The sequence below is a fragment of the Thalassophryne amazonica genome, chromosome 11 (genome assembly GCF_902500255.1).
Source record: "Thalassophryne amazonica chromosome 11, fThaAma1.1, whole genome shotgun sequence".
NCBI lineage: Eukaryota > Metazoa > Chordata > Actinopteri > Batrachoidiformes > Batrachoididae > Thalassophryne > Thalassophryne amazonica.
Genome location: NC_047113.1, coordinates 73,399,497 through 73,426,158, shown reverse-complemented (window position 1 = coordinate 73,426,158; position 26,662 = coordinate 73,399,497). Strand labels below are relative to the sequence as shown.

Below are 26,662 nucleotides of genomic sequence, written 5' to 3'. Positions count from 1 at the left end.
TAAGAGCACGAAGAACCCTCTTCACTGTTTCATAATGGAATTGTGTCTGCAATTTTACGCAAATATAGGATGCATGCTACAGTTATCTACAATACGAATGTTTGTTCAAATCACGTTCAAAAAAGTTCCTAAAGTTGTCATAATATATATATATAAAACTCTGATGGTTCCCTCACATGTACGGCAAAAATTATGTAACTGTTGATTATATGCAAAATATTGTCAAGGCATCCATACATACATTCATACAATATCATGCGAAAGCTTATTTGTGCCTTCTATGAATTTCCACATGCATGTGCAATTTCCACACACTTGTACGATGCACATTTTGCATTTAGTGCAGCATATTCTCTTGACATGTTTCTGACGATATCATAGGAAAACTTAAGCATGATATTTTGTGCATGTTCCTCTGAATTTCCACACGCATGTGCAACACGTGCTCCATAATTAGTGCAACATTCCTTTGAAACGTGCACAACATACATTTTGCATTTGGCATAACATATTGTCATAATGTGTTACATTATGCAATATCACACGAAAAATTAAGAATGATATTTCATACATATTTCTATGAATTTCCACATGCATGTGCATCACGCATTTCACATTTAGTGCAACATTCCTATGAAATTGCACATGTGCAACACACATTTTGCATTTAGCATAACATATTCTCATAACGTGTTACATTATACAATATCACATGAAAAGTTAAGAATGATATTTCAGGCATAGCCCTATGAATTCCCACACACTTGTACGATGCGCATTTTGCATTTAGTGCAGCATATTCTCTTGACATGTTTCGTACGATATCATAGGAAAACTTAAGCATGATATTTTGTGCATGTTTCTCTGAATTTCCACATGCATGTGCAACACGTGCGCCGTAATTAGTGCAACATTCCTATGACACGTGTACAACATACATTTTGCATTTTGCGTAACATATTGTCATGATGTGTTACATTATGCAATATCACACTAAAAGTTAAGAATGATATTTCATGCATATTTCCATGAATTTCCACATGCATGTGCATCACACATTTCACATTTAGTGCAACATATTCTCATAATGTGTTATGTACAATATATTATTTGTACTTATTCTGTGAGTTTCCACATGCATGTGCAACATGCATTCTGCATTTAGTGCAATATTCCTATGAATTTTCACACGCTTTTACAATGCTTATATAGCGCTTTTCCATCTGCATCAGATGCTCAAAGCGCTTTACAATAATACCTCACATTCACCCCGATGTCAGGTTGCTGCCATGCAAGGCGCCCACTACACACCGGGAGCAACTAGGGGATTAAGGACCTTGCCCAAGGGCCCTTCCAATGTGCATTTTGTATTTAGTGCAGCATATTCTCATGACGTGTTTTGTACAATATCGCATGAAAAGTTTAGAATGGTATTTCCTGCATATTCCTATGAATTTCCACATGAATGTGCAACACGTGTTCCGTATTTAGTGCAACAGTCCTATGAAATTGCACATGTGCAACACACATTTTGCATTTAGTGTAACATATTCTCATAACGTGTTACATGCGATATCACATGCAATGTTAAGAATATTTCATGCATATTCCTATGAATTTCCATGTGTGTGCATCACGTTTCGCATTTAGTGCAAGATATTCTTATAATGTGTTATGTATGATATAAAAATATTACGCATGATATTTCATGCATATTCCCATGAATCTCCACATGCATGTGCACTGCACATTTTACATTTAGTGTAATATTTCTATCAATTTCCACATATATGCATGGCATGCATTTTGCATTTAGTGCAGCCTATTCTCATGATGCATTATGTATGATATCATACAAAAAGTTTAGCATGATATTTTGTGCAAATTCCTGTGAAATTCCGAACATGTGCACATTGTGCATTTTACATTTGTTATTAAGAAACAGAAGTTAGGGTTATATTCAGGTTACAGTAACAAGAATATAAGGTAATTTACCACATTTTCCACCTCCTCAAATCTATTTGTTTTTCTGCCATCTTGTTGTCATCAGCACAGCCTCCTGGCATAGTATGTGAGATATGTACAAATTCTGCTGACAAATATGTATACTATGTACCACTTTTGTGTATTGAGTTTTTTTGTTTTGTACAGATTTTATGAGAATATTCAATTTAATTCAATTCAAAGAACTTTATTCTTCCATTCAGAGCTTCATATTTGAAGAGCATCCATGCATATCCATACCACCTACACACACACACACACACACACACACACACACACACACACACACACACACACACACACACACACACACACACACACACACACACACACACACACACACACACACACAACATATGACATACTGCACAGAATAATTAGCGGTGTAAATGAAGCTTGCAAAGCAAAATAAACAATACCGAATAAATGAACAAAAAAACAGTTTAAAACATTAAAATATTTTAAAACAAGTGTTCAAATATTATGATATGTAATGCACAATCACAGTGTTATTGCAGTTCTGCTGCAGATACTAATCACTGCAAGTGTAGCAGATTATAATCAGTTCCATTTACAAATCTGATACCTTATTCTTGCTGTTTTGTTTTTTTTGGTCCATCTTTTTTGTTCTGTTTATTGTTTGCCTTGAAGCAGCTCTGAGACCTGAAAATGTTTGGAGCTCTTTCGAGCTGCCACAGACCGACATACAACTCTGCACAACCAACCGAGAGACAGGGGTTTGATTCCAGGTGTGTCCACTTCAGGCTTCCTGTCTGTGTCCTTGGACAAGACACATAATCTGCTTCGTCTTTCAGTTCACCCTCTTATAGAAGAGGTCCAGCCCTGACTGGAGAGTAACTTGTACAGAACATATTCTTTCTCTGGAAATAAATCTTTCTTTTTCTTGGATTGTTCTTTCTTGTTGCAATGCATTTCTTTACACTGGAGAACAGTGCATATAGCACTGAATGCCATGTTGCTAAACCAGAAGGAAAAGTGGAACATTTATGGAAAATGTCCACAAATTTCTCTTAATTTGACAGTGATCATGCATAGTGGTTTGAAGAAAGTGGAAGTCCAGATTATTAGCCCCCTGTGCTTCAGTGACACAGCAATAGTGAGGTATTAATTTTCAAGGATGTGTTTCTGTACACATGATAACTCAAAAACAGCTTGACAGATGTCCTTCAAACTTGGTGGGAATATTACTTGTACAGTGGCTTGCAAAGGTATTCAGTCCCTTGGTATTTCACATATTTTAATTTGTTTATGGCATTTCAAATACAAAAAGTAAATCAGGCTTCTCAATATAAAAATTTTTAAAATTATCTTCCTTAAACTCAAACTGAAAGTAAATCTGTACAACCTGATATAAATTTATTAAAAATATAAAAGCCAAGGTGATGGGTTGCATAAGTAAATGGGCCCCTTTGGTATAATACCTGTAAATAATCAGTTTTATTAACAATTTTCTTCAGACAAGTCAGGGGATGGATACATGAACATTTCCAAGTCACTGAATATGTCTTGAACTTTATTTACATCAGTTATGAAGGAATACAAACAGTATGGCAGTCTGTGGTAAATCTGTGTGGAGTAGACAGTTCTCAAAAACTGAGTGACTGTGCAAATGGAGAAGAGTGAGGAAAGCCACCAAGACACCCAGACAATCCAGAAGAAGTTATAGGCTTCTGTGTCTGTGATTGGAGAAATTGTGCACAGTGCAAGTTTTGTATTTTTTTTATCCCGTTATACAGCTTCATGATAAAGTAGAGCAGATGAGGATTTTCTTAAAAAGAAGATCTAAAAGTTCACCTACAATTTGCCAGAAGGTACATCTGAGATGCAAGCCTAGATTTGATGTTTTAGTGAAAGAAAACCCTCCTCTATACCACTTCATCATGAAGCTGTACAACTGGAGATACAAAATGCAGAATTTGCACTGTGCACAATTTCTCCAATCACAGCCACAGAAGCCTGTAACTTTTTCTGGGTTGTCTGGGTGTCTTGGTGGCTTTCCTCACTCTTCTTCTTGCACAGTCACTCAGTTTTTGAGAACTGTCTACTCCACACAGATTTACCATAGAGTGCCAGACTGTTTAGTCTGCTTGTATTTCTTCATAACTGATGTAAATAAAGTTCAAGACATATTCAGTGATTTGGAAATGTTCATGTATCCATCCCCTGACTTATCTGAAGAAAACTGGCAATTAAACTGGTTATTTACAGGTATTATACCAAAGGGGCTGATTACTTATGCAACCCATCATCTTGGCTTTTATATTTTTAATTAATTGATATGAAGTTGTACAGATTTGTTTTCAGTTTGAGTCTAAGGAATTTACTTTTTGTATTTGGAACGCCATAAACAAATTAAAATGTGTGAAATACCAAGGGGCTGAATACTTTTGCAAGCCGCTGTATATCTCAACAACAAAGAAGCCTAGATGGATTATCTAAAACATATGTTGATCAGCAAAATATTTGTAATTGATTGGTAGGAATGACATCACACATAGTCAGAAACACCATTCCAGATGTACATGTATTTACTTGTACATTTATATTGTGGTGTGTAGAGTGAACATGGCATGTATCTGCCCACTGTTGCCTTTCATTTTATTAGTAAGTTGATTCAGCTGCTCCCTTCTTATGTCACTTGGGGTCACCATGTTGATTTGGCACAAGTTTTATGCCGGATGCCCTTCCTGACATAACCCTGCATGGGGTTTGAACCGGGAACCTTCCACACTGAAACCAAGTGCACTGACCACTTGGCCACAACCCCGCCTTTCATCTTATTGCTCGTTTCTTTTTTTTTACGTTGCACTCCATCAAACATACACTCAACAAAAATATAAACGCAACACTTTTGGTTTTGCTCCCATTTTGTATGAGATGAACTCAAAGATCTAAAACTTTTTCCACATACGTACACAATATCACCATTTCCCTCAAATATTGTTCACAAACCAGTCTAAATCTGTGATAGTGAGCACTTCTCCTTTGCTGAGATAATCCATCCCACCTCACAGGTGTGCCATACCAAGATGCTGATTAGACACCATGATTAGTGCACAGGTGTGCCTTAGACTGCCCACAATAAAAGGCCACTCTGAAAGGTGCAGTTTTGTTTTATTGGGGGGGATACCAGTCAGTATCTGGTGTGACCACCATTTGCCTCATGCAGTGCAACACATCTCCTTCGCATAGAGTTGATCAGGTTGTCAATTGTGGCCTGTGGAATGTTGGTCCTCTCCTCTTCAATGGCTGTGTGAAGTTGCTGGATATTGGCAGGAACTGGTACACGCTGTCGTATACACCGGTCCAGAGCATCCCAAACATGCTCAATGGGTGACATGTCCGGTGAGTATGCCGGCCATGCAAGAACTGGGACATTTTCAGCTTCCAAGAATTGTGTACAGATCCTTGCAACATGGGGCCGTGCATTATCCTGCTGCAACATGAGGTGATGTTCTTGGATGTATGGCACAACAATGGGCCTCAGGATCTCGTCACGGTATCTCTGTGCATTCAAAATGCCATCAATAAAATGCACCTGTGTTCTTCGTCCATAACAGACGCCTGCCCATACCATAACCCCACCGCCACCATGGGCCACTCGATCCACAACATTGACATCAGAAAACCGCTCACCCACACGACGCCACACACGCTGTCTGCCATCTGCCCTGGACAGTGTGAACCGGGATTCATCCGTGAAGAGAACACCTCTCCAACGTGCCAAACGCCAGCGAATGTCAGCATTTGCCCAGTCAAGTCGGTTACGACGATGAACTGGAGTCAGGTCGAGACCCCAATGAGGATGACGAGCATGCAGATGAGCTTCCCTGAGACGGTTCCTGACAGTTTGTGCAGAAATTCTTTGGTTATTGCAAACCAATTGTTTCACCAGCTGTCCGAGTGGCTGGTCTCAGACGATCTTGGAGGTGAACATGCTGGATGTGGAGGTCCTGGGCTGGTGTGGTTACACGTGGTCTGCGGTTGTGAGGCTGGTTGGATGTACTGCCAAATTCTCTGAAACGCCTTTGGAGACGGCTTATGGTAGAGAAATGAACATTCAATACACGAGCAACAGCTCTGGTTGACATTCCTGCTGTCAGCATGCCAATTGCACGCTCCCTCAAATCTTGCGACATCTGTGGCATTGTGCTGTGTGATAAAACTGCACCTTTCAGAGTGGCCTTTTATTGTGGGCAGTCTAAGGCACACCTGTGCACTAATCATGGTGTCTAATCAGCATCTTGATATGGCACACCTGTGAGGTGGGATGGATTATCTCAGCAAAGGAGAAGTGCTCACTATCACAGATTTAGACTGGTTTGTGAACAATATTTGAGGGAAATGGTGATATTGTGTATGTGGAAAAAGTTTTAGATCTTTGAGTTCATCTCATTCAAAATGGGAGCAAAACCAAAAGTGTTGCGTTTATATTTTTGTTGAGTGTATTTCTTTCCTTTAAATTGTAGAGTATATATATGTGATGGAATGAAAATAAAATGTTGAATTTTCATATTTAATGCATTCAGTCATTTTTCTGGTTATCCTCATGGAGGGGAAAAAAGCATAGTAAAACATATGAAATGTAACGCACAAATATTTGTAGATATCCAACATATTTGACAGGCAGCAAGCGGTGATGACCTCACCGAAAACAAGACGGTAGATGCACCCCGCTCACCAAAAGTTGGACATTTGTCTTATTATTATTGTTATTCTAAGTGCAACTTAACCAAAATGCTAACATGCAGATATTAAATGTGAAACTCACATTGTGCCTGTGCAAAAAGTCATAGAAATATGCTCAAAACATCAAGATTTATTTTTCTTACGACATCATTCAAAACACGATGAGAATGTTGATGTTTTATTGGAAATATTCATGTCCTCCAGTCTAATGCTGCATTCACATGTCGACAGAAAATCATCATACTGGTTGTTACAGTGAAACCACTAACTAGACTACATAGTTAATTATGCAGTATTTACGGAACAGATGTCATCAATGCAACAATTTCCACAATTAAAAACATGGAGCTCTGGCTTTGATTGCTGCTTAAAAACTCAACTTTTTGTCAATCTGTCACAGTCCTCCTTTCACCATCACTAAAGGTACAAACACATGCAAACCCTGTGCTGACTGTAGCCTTTAAAGATGAAATACATTTTGATATGGTTGCACATTCCTGAATTATCCAGCAGATGTCAGTGTGTACACATTGGCAGCTCAGCATGTGACGTCTTATCATGCAGACTCCACAAAATATTTAAAGATCTTGAAGCAGTGTTTCAACTTACCGATCCATAATTTGCTGTACCAGCGATGAGATTTGGTGTCATGCCCAGCCACACATTCTATCCATTCTTTAGTTATGGATTTGTTTTCCATTTTGTTGTATAATTCATCCTGTTTTTGCCCTCATACAGAGCATAATTTTTTCCCCAACAGTTGCCTGACGCTGCCGTGAAGGCCGTAGCGCACCGACGAGCACATGGCACGCTCAGTGTTGGAACAGGTGGCATCCAAACTGCATGTAAACACCACAGCTGTTAGTAATTTTCCACAATCCATCCAGCATCCATAAACCATCCAGGAGGTGGCAGACACATCTATATGATATTACACAAGCTAAACAAAGTTGCTTTTTAAGGGGACTTGATGTATCAAAGTGCAGTCTGAACTAATTGATTCATCCTCAGTTTTACTGATTATAAATTGATGCGCTGTAAGATGAACACATTTAATGATTTTGACTTATTGTCTACACAAACTGGGTGGAATGGATTAACCCACTCATCCACTTATCTACATTCTTCCTGCCCGTTTGATGCTCGAAAAATCAACATCCAATGTGTCTTTGATGCTGAGGTAAATGGCAAAAATTGTGGATTTTAAATTTTCTAGAGTATGTATGCAGGTTCCACTCTCACAGTCAACCATCACAGAATTTTTCATCCTCCTTTCACTGAAATCAAAGGAACATTTGGTTCACAGTCTGCAAACAAGGCGAATGCAGAATCCAGACCCTGACCTCACAGACCAGTCGTGTCAGAAACACCAAATGTGGCAGCACATGATTGGAGTGAAAAATATCCCCTATTCAAGTAGATTTTCTAAAAATATCCCCCCATTTTCATGAAATGAATGAGATTTTGGAACCTAAAAAGACAACCTTTTTTTTGCAATAAAAAAAGATTAACACACGTTTAAATGGCTAAGGCCTTGTCCACACGGAAAAGGATACAATTGTTTTTTCTTTCCAAGAAGTGTTCTGTAAACACACCACTGTTTAAAGAAATACATCTACGTACACACAAAAACACTGAAAACACTGTAGTATACATGCCAGGCCTGTATGTGGAGCTGTAACGCAAAAATGGAGAAGACGATGTGGAGCATGAGCATGTGACGGAGGCCAGCAGGAGTCGCTGAGCTTATGATAGTCAGTAAACCTCATTCCCCAACGCAAAAAGACGCTCTGACCACAGATGCCAGAGGCCATGGGCTTTAGCCTTCTGAACAAAGCCGGAAGTTGTGAGTTTGCATCCCGAGAGTGAAACGACAGAGAGTGAGAGTACACAACACAGAGGTTAAGCACATACAAAGTCAAACTTCTGTTTTGAGTCACACTAGATTGCAAACCGACTAAACTACAAGAGGACGTGGACTGGGAACTGTGTCAATCCAAATACACCAATATAATGAACACATTTCAGGTGCAATAACCGAGACACCAGACAGAGAAAGGTACGATGTGCGGCCTGGGAGGTTAGAGGGGTGGGGCTATGACATCATCATTTCACAAAAAAAAATTGCATATTGTACATATGAAAACACAAATGCGCCATTTTGAAATTTATCCACTCTGGGACCTGTTTTCAACAAGTAGCATTTTCGTGCACCGAAAACAGTGGTTTAGACAAAACGCCAATACGACACAAAACACCTTTTATGGATATGACTAAAGTTACTCTGAAACCCAGACCTCACAGCAGGAACCTGTCCCAAAATATTGGATCGAACTTAAACACCCTTTTTTTTATTGCTTTGCAGAGGCAGGACTAAAAAAAAATTCCCCTTTAATTCTGTTTTCAAAATCCATTCCAAAAACAAAAAGCAGCCCTTTGACTGTGAAAATCATAATGTGGATGCGTAGCCGCGGTGATGGCTACTGACATGATCAGACCTCACAGAGTCTGAGCACTTGGAATCAAAACCCTACAGTCAGATTGCATTTGGCATTTGATGTTTCATGGGTGTTCCCAAGGCGTGGCCAGCTCATGGTTACTTGGTGTTAATGTGCACAATGTTTAATGATAGATTATAAAAAGATGGAAAAACCCAACATTGTCACTATGAGTTTTTCCTCCACGCTTGACTGTTAAACGGAGCTAAAGTTGGCTTGATTTGTTTCAGTCCAGCATCTTTCACAGCGACATTCCTGTAGCGCTAGTTAACATGCTAACATCACCGTAAGATGTCGTGTAAATCACTTCAGAGGTGTGTTTTTAGATTTAGTAGTGTTTATTTGTCGCTAATATTTAAAAAAAATGTATGATAAAAATGCCAAACACATTAGATTTACACATAAATAAGATGTTTCAGAGCATTTTCCGCCATCTTGGATTATTTTGTTCAAGCGAGGAGCCAGCTAGCGTCATGCTGCCTTTTAAGTCAGATTGGCATTCACTGTGTCGCATTGCTCAGCATTTGTATAAAATAGGTTTCTTGTCTATTTTGGCCCCGCTGAGCTGGCTGCCTAGTGACTGTTGTATCTTGTTGCTACAAAACCGCTAAGAGAGACAAGTAGCTCATGCAAGCATGAGGTTACTCCTTCCTTAACGTCTTTTGCCATATTTGCTGAAGAGATCTTCAATTTTCAGGGATCAAACTTGGTTCATGGTTAACCTGACAAGAGTCTAAACTGCAAACACAATAGTTATCAAGTCACTGGTGTTTAACTTATTTGTTCTATGTGAGACATGTCAAAATTCAACCCCTTGTCCGCTTCATGACACCTGGGTAGTAGGGCAATGCTTGTTGGGGTGAAAAACGGTGGGGACCTTGTGTGCCCTGTGACCACTGTTGTAACCATGAAAGCCCTACAGGAACCCTAAACACAAGATGGCTAATGTGGCTCAGTGGTGGAGGAGGCAATGCCTTGTAACCCATTGGCTGGGAAGGTGGATGAAGGCTGCAGCAAATCCTCAGACTCTGATCATGTTGGATTTCACAGCCATCAGACCATTAATAGAATAGAATTTTGGAAATTGTTGCCAGATATGTAATATTTCTGCACTTTTGGCAAACAAAAAAAAAAGAGAGATTTGTCACGTCAACAGTATAAAAATAACATCTGATGTAAGCTGAAGTTGCAACTGGAGCATGAAGACCTGCAGTGGGAACATAACTGCATTTAACACCTCACAGCCTCTGCAATCACGTCTGCCCTCATTGGCTGGGGTTCAGCTCCCATCAGCCCCTTCTGCACCACCTCCCCCTCTCAGCTTTCCCAATAAACAAAATCCAAGGTGTGCTTGGCCTGAACTCCGCTAATAGAGGAGGGAAGAAAAGCGCCAGTCGACCAACAGCAACCTGAGGTGGCGTCCTCTCATCCATCACTCTGCGTGCTCACGGACACCGTATGAAAACACAAACAAGCAATCAATTGTTTTGTGCACAGCTTGAGGCCTCCTAATAGAGCACATTTATCTGATGCCGTGGTGGTAGCCCCAGCAATACTTTAATTTGTGAGACATTATGTTGAGTTAATGCCTACCAGGTTGCCGTTCAACCGGGGGGACTTGGCACATTTGGCGGTGCTGTAAAAGCATCGTGCTGTATTGTACTGGGATGTAAATGATCTCGCCTGCTGTATCTTTAATGGCTTGTGAAATGAATTTATGTGGGAATATTTGCAGAGGAATATTGCATTGTATCATGGCGTAATTAGAGAGCGGGAACTGCACTGCCCTGTATGGAGGCTCCATACGGCTCCGCTTGTCCTTCAGCCGCCGCTGTGATTGGATGGAGCAGGCCTGGTAGAGACAGAGAGAGAGAGAGAGAGAGAGAGGAGCCAGGCTCTCTAATAATGATGCGCCCTCAGGCCTAATGTGCCATCTCTCTCCATCTTTTTGTTCTGCTTTTGCAAACGCACAGAGACTTACAAACATGCAAACGCACCACAACAGTTCATTTTTCTTCAGATGCTTAAAAGGCCATTTTCAAAACCTTGTTTGATTTTGTTGTTGTTTTTTGGGGAGAGGCTTGATTATTCGTCACCTCGGTTGATTTTTTTTAAGCGTTTAGTGTGTAGCTTCATGCACATTAATGTAGAGTCATTTTTTTTGTCACACTTTAATTAATTTCAGGGGTGTACCCAGAGGGGCCAGATGTGTGCCCCAGCAACCCTTCTTTCAGCTACAGCTGTAGTTAGACTTGTGTGGAGCGAGAATGATTTTGACCAGATTTCAGTTATTTTCAGTCTTATTTGCCAGGAGGTGATATTTGCTTGAATAATTTGCATGAATTGATAACATTGAGGTTATTATTGGTGACCTTTGACACAAGAACTTGCATCAAAGACAAATTACAAACTATCCTGGCAATGCTGGACAGCTAGCGTTGCCAGGATAGTTGGACTGGACAATTAATGTCCAAAATGGTGTCAGTTTTCAAAATAGATGTCTTACACTGAACAATTTTATAGACAGGCGTACACATAACTGGTGCACAGGTGTGTGTGCATATGAAAAAATAAATGGTGCATTGCAGAACAATGCAGGAAAGTGCTTCTCAGTAGGGAAAGTGATGACTACAGCGTTCAGTTAGAATGCTTCCCTCTGTGTCGTCTGCTGCACAGCATTTTTTTTAGCACACACGCAGCTGCACACCAGTTATGTGCACGCGTGTTTCTTTCCAAAACATGTAACCTGGTCCATGATCAGCTCAGTAGTTTAAAGTCAGCAGTAAGACGATCCTTGGTAATCCAAATACACTTCCTTCACGTTATAATTTATTGTCTGGGTAGCCACTGCTAAACAGCTAGCCTATCCCAATTAAAACTATAACTCTCATTACCATCTTGGCTAATTAGCACATGGTTTGCACAAAAAGAAGCCTGTTGAGTTCCTTGGTGGAAAAACTCATATATTCTTCTTGCATGTGTTCTTTGATGTCAGAATCCTGTCCAGTTTGCTATTTTACTAAATAAAGCAACATTGCATTTGTAGTACAATAAATTTAGCTTGGTGATTAGCTCCAAATTGATTAATCTAATTGTCCACCTCTGCTCATTTCACTCAATAGTACAAAGGTAGTTCATGGTTAATGGTAAAGCTAATATCAGAAGTACTGTTGGATTACTCTGGACAAAATTAAACGTTGTTCAGTATTTTCAGTATTACTGTGTGAGCTTCTTGACATAACTCTCAAGACTGAATTGTGTATCTGCCTCAAATGTGACCTGTCTGTCAGTGCCACAGCCCACAGAGCATCAACAACGTTAAGTAGGGAGGTGATGGACTAAAGGTTAATAAACTGGAGGACTGAAGACCAAAGGGTCCTCAGTTCAAATCTGAATCAGTCCTTGGATGATTTCCTTAATACCCAAGTAGCGCTCAGTGTGCAGCTCAACACTTTGCACCTTGTGAGTAAATGGGTGAATGTGAAGCATCATTGTAAAGCGATTTGAGGTTCTGATTCAGATGGAAAAGCGCTGTAAAAATGCAGTCCATTTACTACTCTTCTTCTACAGTTGTCTTCAGTTGCTGTTGGTGGATTCCAGGAGATTCAATAAAAACTGATTAGATTGGAGAGACCTGATGTGAAATATGTTCACATATACAGCAAATAAATAAATACATACATACATACATAAAATAATCCAGAAGTTGATGAATTTGTGGCAAGATATAAAACATGGTTTGGAAGTCAAAAATGCAAGATACAGTACCAGTCAAAGGTTTGGACACACTTTCCTATTCAATGCTCTTAATACAGTAGAAGTTAAATAAACATAATTTTGTTCATGTGTTTGAATGCACCTCAGTAGTCTGATTAATATATCACTCCCCACCCCGCCACCCCCACCCACATCCACTCAGGAAAAACTGGTTATGGCCCTGAATCTGTTGAGCTGTAAAAAAAAAAGCAAAGATATTGGTTTGTACAAACAAAGAGGTGCTGAACGGTAGTTTCTGGCGGTGCCACGTTGTCTTTACGTCACTCACTGACCTGACAGTAATCCACCGGACTGTTAATGCTTCTGCCTGTTGATCAGGATTCAGTCTTGAAAGGCTGCTGCCTATTTTTTCTTCATTATTTTAATTATTTGACTTTATTTCTGCTCCACACATGTTGACTGAATATTTCTGTGATCTTAATGTGCACATCACCTTTATACATCTGTTATGTTTTAAATCAATCTTAAACAATTCCTGGAAAAATAAGTGTAAACTGATTGTCCTGATTTATTTATGACACGTTTCAAATGCTCAAATTTTCTCTTTTTCTTTTTGAGATGATTTGGATTTAACCATTTTTACATAAAGTTTTGTACTGGCTTAAACCAGCCAATGGCTCATTTTGTGCACTCATTAGAAAGAGTTTAGTAACACTTTATAATAAGGGTAATTAACGTGGTAATAAGGATTCACTAACAGTGAATTAGCACTTATTGTGTTTAATCATCATTAATTAAAGGTCTTCATGTTTACGAAGGTATTCATTTATACGAGGGCTGTCAATAAAGTATAGGTCCTTTTTATATGGATTTCATTCATATGTTTTTACGTCAGACATGCTTGAACCCTCGTGCGCATGCGTGAGTTTTTCCATGCCTGTCGGTGACGTCATTCGCCTGTGAGCACTCCTTGTGGGAGGAGTCGTCCAGCCCCTCGTCGGAATTCCTTTGTCTGAAAAGTTGCTGAGAGACTGGCACTTTGTTTGATCAAAATTTTTTCTAAACCTGTGAGACACATTGAAGTGGACACGGTTCGAAAAATTAAGCTGGTTTTCAGTGAAAATTTTAACGGCTGATGAGAGATTTTGAGGTGATACTGTCGCTTTAAGGACTTCCCACGGTGCAAGACGTCGCTCAGTGCTCTCAGGCGCCGTCGTCAGCCTGTTTCAAGCTGAAAACCTCCACATTTCAGGCTCTATTGATCCAGGACGTCGTGAGAGAACAGAGAAGTTTCAGAAGAAGTCGGTTTCAGCATTTTATCCGGATATTCCACTGTTAAAGGAGATTTTTTTAATGAAAGACGTACGGACGGGTCCGCGTGTCGGGACGCAGCCGACACGGTGCGGCGGCACAGGAAAAACACCTCCGTGTTGATAACCATTTGTAAAATCCAGGCGGCTTTTGATGGCTTTCAGTGGAGTGAGTATATGAGAAATTGTTTAACAGCTGGAGATGTTCCAACTTGTCCTCAAGGCTTCCAACAGAGGTGTTTTTCCTGTGGCGGAGCGTCGCGGCGGCTGCGAGCCGATGCTGCAATCCGTCCGCACGTCTTTCATTAAAAAAATCTCCTTTAACAGTGGAATATCCGGATAAAATGCTGAAACCGACTTCTTCTGAAACTTCTCTGTTCTCACACGACGTCCTGGATCAATAGAGCCTGAAATGTGGAGGTTTTCAGCTTGAAACAGGCCGACGATGGCGCCTGAGAGCGCTACACGACGTCTCGCACCGTGGGAAGTCCTTAAAGCGACAGTATCACCTCAAAATCTCTCATCAGCCGTTAAAATTTTCACTGAAAACCAGCTTAATTTTTCGAACCGTGTCCACTTCGATGTGTCTCACAGGTTTAGAAAAAATTTTGATCAAACAAAGCGCCAGTCTCTCAGCAACTTCTCAGACAAAGGAATTCCGACGAGGGGCTGGACGACTCCTCCCACAAGGAGTGCTCACAGGCGAATGACGTCACCGACAGGCGTGGAAAAACTCACGCATGCGCACGAGGGTTCAAGCATGTCTGATGTAAAAACATATGAATGAAATCCATATAGTTTTTGAAAAAAATAAAAAGGACCGTTACTTTATTGACAGACCTCGTATATTATTTAATAATTTAAAAAAGGTACTGAATACTTTAATAAATTATTCTTAAAGACATTAGTTAAGGCTTATTTAAGCGTTACTTAATGCTTATTACTGTATTAATCAACATGAACGTCATTAATATATGACTGCTAAACACATAAGTGAAGTCTTATTTAACTATTAGTTTATGTTTATTACTGCACTAACTAACATGAACATCAAATTAGTTAACACAGAATTAAGGGTTACTTAGTGTTTATTACTGTATTAAGTAATACATTAACAAATAATTGCATAACACAACTCTTTATTAACTGTAAGACGGTGTTTTTTTAATAATAAAATGTTACCAACTGGTATAATTCAGTGAAAGATTTTAGACCATCATCAATCTGGGTACAGAGAACCAATGTGGTTTAAACTGTTCTTTCTCAGGCTGTTTTTAAACCATGTAAGAAACTTTTATCCCACACAGTGGTGTTTTTTTAACATGGGTTTCAACAACACAGATTTAAAATGTATTTAAATTTTCTTGCCTCACATAAATTGGCTGTGACGTCATTGCAAACAACACGAATTAAATCTTTTGATTGATTTGAAAGTGTCTAACATCTGGAGAAAACAGGATTTTTGACAGTTTATAGACAAATCAAATTGATTGGTGATTAAAATGATTATTTCTTGCCACATTTGTGAATTGAAGTGATTTGTTTTTTTGTTTTTGTTTTTTTTTTTTTTGTTATCAGGCAGCTCTCCACACTTTGATTACTATATTCACTTAATCTCAGGTGCTTTTTTTTGAAAATGAACTTTTCAGGAGGACCCCCACGTGATGAGAATTTATTTTTTAATCTGGCCTACAGTTTCCAATTGTTGCCCATTTTAACACGAGATGATTTTAGAGCAAATTCTTAATTTTATGACAACGTGCTACAAAATCAGACAAGTGTCGACTTTAATTTCAATCTGAGTGTCCAGAACTCTGCAACTGAAGCACCAAAATGTTTCCTCTCAAACCTAAAATCAACCTGTAGGTACTCATAAATAAATAAATTAATCCTCCCTACGCATGATTGATGGATATGTTGTTGGTTAGTTAATCCAGTGTAAATATGATGAAAATGAAGAGAAAATCGTGCTCATCACTGATGAGAGAAATATATGTACGTGTTATGTTTGAATGCACGGTTATGAAACTGATTAAAAATCCTCGCTGAGCTCGATGGCTTCGAGCAGGTGCTTGCTGGTGTTGCTCCTGCAGGATGTGGGCTTGATGCGGGGCAGATGTCTGTGAAATGGCCCCGGGGCCACCGCGCCGCGCGCTGCCGGGGACGGAGAGCCTGAGCTCGGCCTGACAGGCGGCTGGTGGCTCCTCAATGCGGCGGAGAAAATTAAATTACGGCTCCTGTTGGCCGCTTTGTAAACAAGACAAAGGCCAATGATACGGCCAATTACACTTAAATAGGACGCAATGTGCGCAGCAGGCTCTGTGCGCTGCAGAGGTCGAAAGGCGCAACTGACTGTCCAGCGCGCCGTGCGTCCTGACGGCAAAATCAACACCTCAGGCATAAAGTGAGATTTTACATATATATATATATATATATATATATATATATATATATATTTAAAAAAAAACATATTTTGTATATATGTATATATATATATACAACTGTTTGCTGTGATTTGGCGCTATATAAAAAAAATTGATTGATTGATTGATATATATATATATATATATATATATATATATATATATATATATATATATATGCCAAAGATGTGATGCATGTTATAATGGAATTTAAAAAAAAATCAATAAAATGTGTAATAAGATTTTTTACATGCAAACACATTCAAATTCATTTTCCTTCATATGCATCGAGATGCAAATTGGGGTGCATGATGTGTGTGCTGCACAGCCCATTCTCCATGAATGCATTTTGATTTAGAGATGCACAAATCAATGTACCCTTAGAAAATGAATTCATGAATGGTGGAAAAAATCAATATATATTTTTTTTCTCGTGCCTGGAAGGTCTGCATGTTTAATATTATGCATGAGTTCTGCAAATGTTTTAGCTCATGAAATATATAAAACACATGCAGAGACTGTCCATATTTTTCAAATATATTAGCATATAAGGTCGAGTTTCAGAGTGTGATATTCCTTATTAAAGCATATAATTCCTTGATTCCAAATCATATAGTTAGTGACTTTGTTGCATCATGTTGGGTTGATATCTCCAGATGAAGATGTTCCACCTGCAAACAACAAATAACACAACATATTACAAATCTTTTATATATATATATATATATATATATATATATATATATATATATATATATATATATATATATATATATATATATAGATATAGATATATATATATATCTCTATATATATATAGATAGATAGATAGATAGATAGATAGATAGATAGATAGATAGATAGATAGATAGATAGATAGATAGATAGATAGATAGATAGATAGATAGATAGATAGATAGATAGATAGATAGAGTGGAAAAAAAAATAAAAACAAGGTATTTTCCCTCCAATTAAAAAATGAAAGAATCCTACAAAAAGTTTGTCTGCAGCACAAAAGCCCGGATGATAATAGCGATCAGAGTAAATAAAATAGATGGTCTTTATAAAAGTAAATTAGATTCACCTAAATAGTTCACCGGAGGGGCAGAGCAGTTCCTGTAATCCACTTTAAGGTTCACCAACTTACTCAATAAAGCGCAGGCACCGAATCTAACTGATGTCTAATCGATACATTTATCTAAAGCAAACAGCCGGGAATGAATCGGTTTGCATTTAAAAGACAGTCAGGAAAAAACAAAAAACAAAAACAAGCATTTATTTCAGCTTGCTGTGTTCAACTTTCAGCACAAAGTCTGGACATTTTCCCCTAATACTACTACTACTAATAATAATACCTGCAGATGTAATCCTGCGGTTGTCCTGTCTGCAGCTTTGCGGTAAATTTCTCCTCTTTTCCTTTTTTTTTTTTCCTCCTCCTCCTCCTCCCCTGTGCTCCGTCCAGTTTGGAGTCGTCTGCTCCGGGCAGGAGGCGCCAGATTTTCCCCTGAGGGAGGCGAAGAGTCAAGGACTGAACCTTCCAAATGCAGAATAATGTAATTCCACCCTCTCAGTAAAAACGGTTCCACAGTGGTGGTTCTTGAGGGGACAGCGGGAGGATCCTCAGTCTGAGAAAGAAAGGTTGTGCAGGCTGCACCCTCCTACACTGCTTAAAAAAAAAGAAAAAGAAAAAAAGCCACGCGTGTCTTCATCAAGGTTTTTTTTGTGTGTGTGTGTGTTTGTCTGTAAACGGGATTACTCAATCAGGAGGAAGAACACATTTAATGATGGTAATCTGGAACTAGATGTTGAATCTGGATTGTTTCAACACATTTTCCATCAATTTCTTCCTTGATTTAGCTTGTCTATATATATATATATAAAACCTAGAAGGGCACCCAGAGAGTGCAGACCTCTGCCAGGGCCAAATACTCCTCTGTAATATAATATTCCCAATGCAAAAACATATTTTGTTCCACCAAATCTGACCTTTTATCCTGACCCCGCTAAGTCAAAATCCTACATATTCATGGTTATTATATATGAATAGAAATATGCATGTATTTCCCCCTTCATAAGAAGTGATGAAATATTCATTGAGAAATTAGTCTGAAAATGATCCCTCTCTTTCAGTGGTGAAGAAAGTGTTTTCCTTTTTTTAAAACTCCACTCCAGTTCAAGAGAGACTTAAAAATTAAATGGGTTCTTCTTTGGAACATGACTCCAGCAAGTTTCATAAAAGTCACTTTGATAGTTTTTGTCTAATCCTTGTGACACATAGACAAAAACATAAACTCAAAGTGCTCTTTAATACTTTATAATAATTCTACTGCAAAACAGCACCCAATGTAATCCTGGGTTTCAGTTCCATCTCATTTTTAAATGTTTTTAAGTAGAGCACTTTCAATTTCAGTGTTTCAAAATTATATATATATGGGGTTGTTTTGTGCAAAATCGTGTTTTAATCAACCTTTTTATGGGTTTAGTTTTATTCTCAATATTGTCAAAGTTGCAATATCTTATGACTGTGCATGTAAAAACTTCCCTACTCAAAAAAAAATTGGGGCCTGAAACAACTCATTTTCGACATCTGTGAGGTATGCTACAGACGTCCCCAGCTGGACTCTTGGTTGCTGTGTGACAAATGTCCACTGAGTCACATTTCAAGGCCTAATCGATGAAAGTTAAAGTGTTTTTCCACCTTGTGTGCTTTGCTTTACTCCTCATCAACAGTCCTGGGAAGTGCTTTCAATCAGCAGTGGAAAATCACGAAGAGTGTATTAATTAAACGATTAACATCAACTAATGACACAAAACAGCATCTAAAAATCATCATGAGTTTATTTATAAAGCCACAGATTACATGACTGATGGGCTCTGCACAATGTGCAACAAAAACAAAGTGAAACAAACAACCAGTCAGTCATTAGCCATGTAGCTATATTTCTATTAAAGAGACCAACATGCTAATGTAAGACAGAAACATGAGCAAAACTGCAAATATTACAAAAACATAATGTTAAAGGGGTTGCATACATCTTATCAGCAAGATAAAATGGCAGCCTGTGGCTAAGCAGTTTAAAAACTGTATTTAGTGAACAAATTAGCATGAATAGCCATTGGAGTGACTGTGCCATGCTAGCTAACTTCCAGTTTATGGCTACTCCTTAAATCAAGAATAATGTAAGGTGGTGTATTTGCTCTGTTGCCTTAGGACTGACAACAAACTATATTTATCTGTTTTTAAAACATTTTTCACTTTGGTATGGTAGGATTTTAGGGCATAGCTAATTTGACAGATGCCATTTTAGATTGTGGTTTCACTTTTGCCAGGTCAAATATAAGACTTTGTGACCCAAATTGAGCCAGAAAATCAGGGAAACCCTTTGTAGAACACTAGCTGAGTTTCCATTACAGACTTATACAAACCTTCAGTGATATTTTCAGAATGCTGATTAAAAAAATAGTTGCAAAATGAGAGTGTTATCATTTAGTGATTGAATGCCATTGCCCAGTTTTTGCCTCTTGCAATAACTGTCATTCTAGCGAGGCTCTCACAAGAACTGTAATTCTAATCTTCACGGTGATGGATCAATGAATCCCGCTAAATATTGCGATTGCATTGTTTTTTAATTATTATTTTTGAATCCGACATTGCTGTAACATCATCTCTTAAAACTTTTAACAAACTGTCCATCATCAACTCAGTAGTGCTATCAGTTCTATAAGTACATAGTTTTGCAACCTTAGTCATATTAAAACATTGTTAGCCACCAAGCCTCCGATGACTTACCTTTGCCAATTGTGTCATTAGTAAGAAACACGTTTTTGGAAAATTTGTTTAGGAAGGAATTAATGTGGACATTTGTCAGTAGTTTAAAAATTCATTGTATGCCTTGTAATAATTCATATAGTATATTAGTGGTGCACCAATGTTTAAAGGAATATGGTAAGCTAGGACTATTTTTTTTCTAATATAACTGGTTTATACCAACTGTGTGCAAGTAATAAGGAAATATGAAACACAGATACAACATGAAATATGCTGCAAGCTTTACTAGTAAGATAGCCAAGACAAAGGTGACACTTGCTTAATGTTGGCCAAGCTAGCTAATGTATAGCTATAACACATTTAAAATAAAAGATCTAACTTTATCGAAAAATGAATTTATTAACAATGAATAACAAAGGCAAATGTTTTATCTTCTGTGCAATTTTATGGCTGTCACCTGTGAATAAACAGGCCCTCTTGAGTAACACCACCAGCAATAACACAGCGAGAATGCGTTTTGAGATATACTCTGTAATTTTTGGATTTTGGAAAAACAATTTTAGTTAATTTAGAGGTCTAGTGTTTCTCATAAAACACAATTGTCAAAGAAAGTGAACACTCAGAAGTTGGATTGTTAACAGTGTATAAAAAATAAGGTTATAAACATGCGAATTTGTCCGAGATAGGTTCAACTTTAAGCACAATTATTTGAACCTCTTATGATGCCTCAAGCACCTTTTGCTTCACATTATATTCACATTTTACACTATTTTTTTCTTATCTTCCAATAATTCCATGTCTGTTGCCTCCTTTGGCTAACCCCAGTTGAAAGCTACCCGTTCTGTGCGTAGGTCCCACTTGGGGAGGCAACTGTGACAAATTCCTTTTGTGTCCGCCTTGCTGGTACTTTATTACCCAGATGAGCAGCATGGCCTGGAGATAACGATTCATCACGCACAGCCAGCGACCTCAGACAACGCCTTTGGGCAAAGTCAGCGAGGGGAATATTGAGAGAACAGCATGTTGGGGGTGGGGTTGGGGTTGGGGGTGGGATCTTGATTGGCGATGGGGTTTATTACATTAGCAAAATTGCTGATTACAGTCATGCACAGAGCCATGTCACTTTCTGCATTTAAACCCAATGGGCAGATCTTCCATTGCCCATTGCAGATCAGTAAATACAAAAAGTCAATAGACAAACTTTTCATAAAACCCAAAATTATGTTGGTAAGGAGTACCTTTATTACAGATATGTATATCTTTACAATTGCAACAATATGTTGTTACCCTGTAGATTTATTTATTTATTTATTGCCTAAAAAAAAATTTGTTGGAGCTTTAAATGTGCTCGGTTTAAATTTAATTCTTGACTAAACATTTTCTCAGAACACCAGGATCATACTACTGTCATATCCTAGTTCTAGTGTGGTATAGTGCCAGTCACCTCTGTGTAAATATTGGTATAGTTTTCAAGGAGTGCAACGAGTTCTCGTTTCTTTTAGTGCTGTTGGTGTGTTCTTCAAATGGACTTCGAGTCTGTCCATAATGACGAAGTGAAGTGAAGTATCTTTTGTATATTTTGTGAATTAACATGAATTTATTTTAAAAAAACTATGTGCACTTTTACAATACATTCAGTCACCCCCGCTGTGCAGTAATCCAACCCAGTTACTGGGCTGCATAGAAAATCTCTGGAGCTGTTGCTGGGTATCAGTTAAACTTTATTTTACAGTTGATGCATTAAATATCACTTGAGTTTAACAAGTTTCCCTCAGCAGACAATAATGTTTATCAGATACTATATGCATTCATTTAACTTGTGTTTGTGCATTTCATTATGACACAGTTCTTTTGTGATTAGGTCAAAATTCAGTTGTCTGAAAACACAATTATTGCTGTGTAAGCCTTTGACAGTTAATGGACCTCTGGAGAAAACTGCAGCAGCTGGAGACAGTGAAAAATAGGTCAGTTCAAGCTAGCATTCAACGTGTGTATATACGCACACACACACGCGCACACACATATGTGTGTTCTGTGTGTGCGTATATACACACGTATATATATATATATATATATATATATATATATATATATATATATATATATATATATATATATATATATATATATATATATATATATATATATATACGTATGTATCCACTGAACAAAATTCAATGGATACATCTTCTTGTAGCCTCAGCAATTAAAGTGTTTTAATATACAAATATGGAATCATGCATTGATAACCGGGATTTTGCATCCAATTTCATGTGTGTGTGTGTGTGTGTGTGTACAGGGGATGCTTTTGGAACATTTTCAGATGGAGGTGAAATGGATCAGTCTGCAAATATTAAAAAATAAATACATAATATGCTTTTTCATAAATGAAGCTCTTGGGAGCTAATTATGGTGAAAACCAATGTGTTCAGATGAGTGCAACATGACACTGACAGAGTTTGCTCAGGCTGTCAGCCTCAATACCTGAATAATCCACTATTGTCCTTGATAACTGCAGGTTTACAATTTTGTGTCCTCTTCAAATATGTACGAGTACATTCTGGTAAAGACACTGCGTTAACCACATTTTGTCTGGTACAAAAAACACAATACGAGTTCTCCTCCAAAATATGTGATTCATAAAACCACTTTAAACCATCTCCCCCGCCCCATTTTTTTTTTCCACATTCATTTTCAATTAGAAGTCAATATCATTAACAATGACTGTGCATGACCATGAGTAAATCACTTATTATTCAGGCATGATGTAATGAAATTTGGAGTGTGAAATGGTCTTTTGGCCATTAAAGTGCAATAAGCTTGATCTAAAGCAATAATTAACCCATAGGCTAATGGATGAATTTTTAATTTTAAATAATTAAATCAGTCTTTTATGCAATGAGGTCTCTGGAGTTAATAATAACTCTATACCAAATAATAAGGTAATTTTTGGTAAAAATTTCATGTTGTGCAAAAATTGTTATCAGCCTTTTTCAGTTATGTGGTTCAGGATTATTAGTGCAAGTAGAGAAACTCCCCTGTTTTAAGTCATATGTACACCTGAAACCGTTTTAGACATATATATATATATATATATATATATATATATATATATATATATATATATATATATATATATATATATATATATATATATATATATATATATATATATATTGAGTGTCTGATGCAGATGGAAAAGCGCTATATAAATGCAGTCCATTTACCATTTAAGTTGATCATATGACCCCTTTAACTTCTGTTAGAAGTGTGACAAAATATATAATAATCTGACTTTTGGTTCAGAGGATTTCAGTTTAGTCTTTTAACCACTGGAATTGGACTGGAATATCATGAAAAATAGATTTTTATTTATTTATTTATTTTTTGTCTTCATAATGTAAAATCAGCATTTGGTGTGAGAGTCAACAGCTTTGTCAGCAAATATTGCAGACTTAAATAAACCTTAAACAGAAAGAAAGTCTTTCTAAACCTGTTCTTTTTACAGCAGCAGGGTGCCATTACATGCTGCACAAAATAAGATCTGTTGTGACGTTTGATCCGTTGTGACGTTTGATCGTCTGAAGCTGCAGCTGTGAACAGACACGTTGTGTTCTCTGGAAACTCTTTGCTGCACTTTAGCACAGATGTCGCCGTGGCGCTGACGTGTTCTTCTAAAGGGGCTCTCAAGCATCATTTAGTTGCTTGGCTTTTGCATATTGCGTCGTCAATAATCATGTCATTTGCCTGCAACGTGCAAACACAAACAGGTCTTTAGCCACTATACGTTTGCGTTGTTCTTGTCCCTGCGCTGTTATTGATATAGCCTTGAATTCACACAATTGATTTTTATGCTTCCCTCTAGCCACCTTGTGCATTTGAGAGATATCTTTATTCGCACAGAAAGTGAAATAAGTGTGTAATAAAATGATGATATATTAAACCTGTTTTCCCCGCGTCGTGCTTTTATTATGAGCCATTTTTCATTTTTATTGAATTGAGACAGAGGTGGATGAAAGGTTTAATAATTTGTGCAAATAAGCCTTAAACATCCATCCATCCATTCATCTATCCATCCATCTATCTATCCAGCTATCCATCTATCAGTCATGAGTGTTAAATCAACTCCATCTAATAAAAATTCACTCTTAATTTTGAGCCATTCTATTTAGTTTTTAACACTACAGAGTTGTTTGAATACCATTTCAAATGGGACCTTATTTATTTGATTGTGTATTCATTTAACACTGCAGCCAGTGCAGCGGGACCTCTTTAAAATTGTGTTAAATCAAGTCTGCTGTTGTGTTAAATAAATTCTACTAATGTGGGAATTCTAGGTGATGAACGTTAATGGAGTTAATTTACACTATGATGGAGTTGATTTAACACGATTACAAATGGAACCGTATTCTGCATTATTTTTTCAGTATTGATTGGTGTATTGAAATCAAGCATTTATTTATCATTTTTATGAAGTGCAACACATTGTGTTACAATCAAGTTAGTTCATTGTTTTCTGGAATCTATATGGCATTAAAAGTGGAACAATAAAGAATAAAATAATGACTACATGAATGAAAACATGAAAAAAAAATGTATAAATCAATGAATAAATCAATCAATCAATAAATAAACGTGGGAAAATAAGATGGGACAAAAATGAAGTTTGATTTGGTAATTCTTTTAGTACCAAATAACTCATGAATGGGCCCAACATGGGTTACTCCGGAATGTGAAAATAAAACTAGAAACAATGGAAAATTATGCAGAAATGTTTGTACAAAAAATGTGTAAGTACGGAAGCGTATTGCATTCACTGGAAAAAAAAAAAAAACTGACCGGTGATGTCGTAATCACCGGTCAAATTTTTTTATCAGGATCTCGTAATTACGAGATCAGTGGTCAATTATTTTTTTTTTAATTCAGTGAATGCAATACACTTCTGTAAATACGCTTCCGTAGTCACACATTTTCAATTTCATGTTATTCATAAAAAATCACCACATTTATTCTTTTACATAATAAAAAATATAAAAATAAAAGCCTTTTTGATGTACATTAACTGATTTTCTTAATAAACAGCAAATAATTTATAAATAAAGTAAGAGTGACAATATGTATTATTTGTTATACTGTTTGATGTACTGTTTCTTCTTTAGACTACTTATTTACTCTTTATTCAATTTTATTTTCTCATTTTCACTGACAGCTCATTTATTAATTCATTTTCTCCCCAATTTTTACACATATATGTATTTTTTTTTATTTATCTAATTCACTGTTTGTTGTGGTTCTTTAAGTGCCCTGTACAATCATGCAGAAACCTGCAGCTGAAAATAAATGACTGATATTGTGCAGCTTGATCTGCAGCCTGACATTTTATTTCACTTGATTTCTGTGCCCTCTATAAACTGGGGTCCAGGGACCTCTAGGGGTCCTTGTGCAACTTCCAGTGGGTCCAAATGTGGTAATGAGGCCAAGACACACAGGCATCTATGCTGCTGTCATGAAAGCAAAGTGCACACCTGCTGTATTAACAACTGTCAGGTTCTGTAGCAAATCATGTCTAACATCAAGACCCTTCTCAGATGGCACAGGCTAAGGTTCTCCAGGGGCATTTATGTGAAGCCTTTGGCCCTCAATTTCATATTAGGCTCATTGTATTGCATTTAAACGAACTGAAATCTAAAACAAAAGAAAACATGAAAGTAAAAATATTGCTTGAAGCCATTAAATAAAGTTATACATTACAAATAGACAAAATTCAAGAAAGACAGCATAAAATGAATTGTTACAAAATGCATTAAATAAATAAATTCTTGATTTTCCTTAGAAAAACATTCATAAAATCACTTATGTATAATATCATGTGGTTTATTTTTGTTCATTTTTAACATTTTTAAAAGCCATCATATTTTAAGTGCCATCAGCAGCAGTTTACAAAGAAAAGCTTAATTTACAGAAAGTCAATTAAAAACAACAGCAACAGCAGCAGCATGACTGATCAGGTTTTTTTTTATTATTTTGATGAGTAAATTAGATATGAAACCGTTATTCGGTTGTCAGGGGAGAAATGGCTTTGATAACCAGTTAATTGTTTCAAGTAATGTATCCAGTTAACTGGTTGGTTATCAAATATGGTGATTTTCACCTTTTTGCAGTTTTTATTATTATTGTAAATTGATTCTTTGGATTTTATATTTTTAGACATATCACCAAGGTGTCTCCGAA

The 26,662-nt window shown here is 37.3% G+C and overlaps 1 long non-coding RNA gene across 1 annotated transcript; it reads left to right on the top strand.

The window, feature by feature from the left end:
• The first annotated feature begins 9,170 nt into the window (after positions 1 to 9,170).
• On the top strand, positions 9,171 to 25,997 carry LOC117520635. Its single transcript, XR_004563713.1, has 3 exons — positions 9,171 to 9,385; positions 9,966 to 9,972; positions 25,988 to 25,997. It is a non-coding gene; the product is annotated as an uncharacterized LOC117520635 (long non-coding RNA).
• The last annotated feature ends 665 nt before the right edge of the window (positions 25,998 to 26,662 follow it).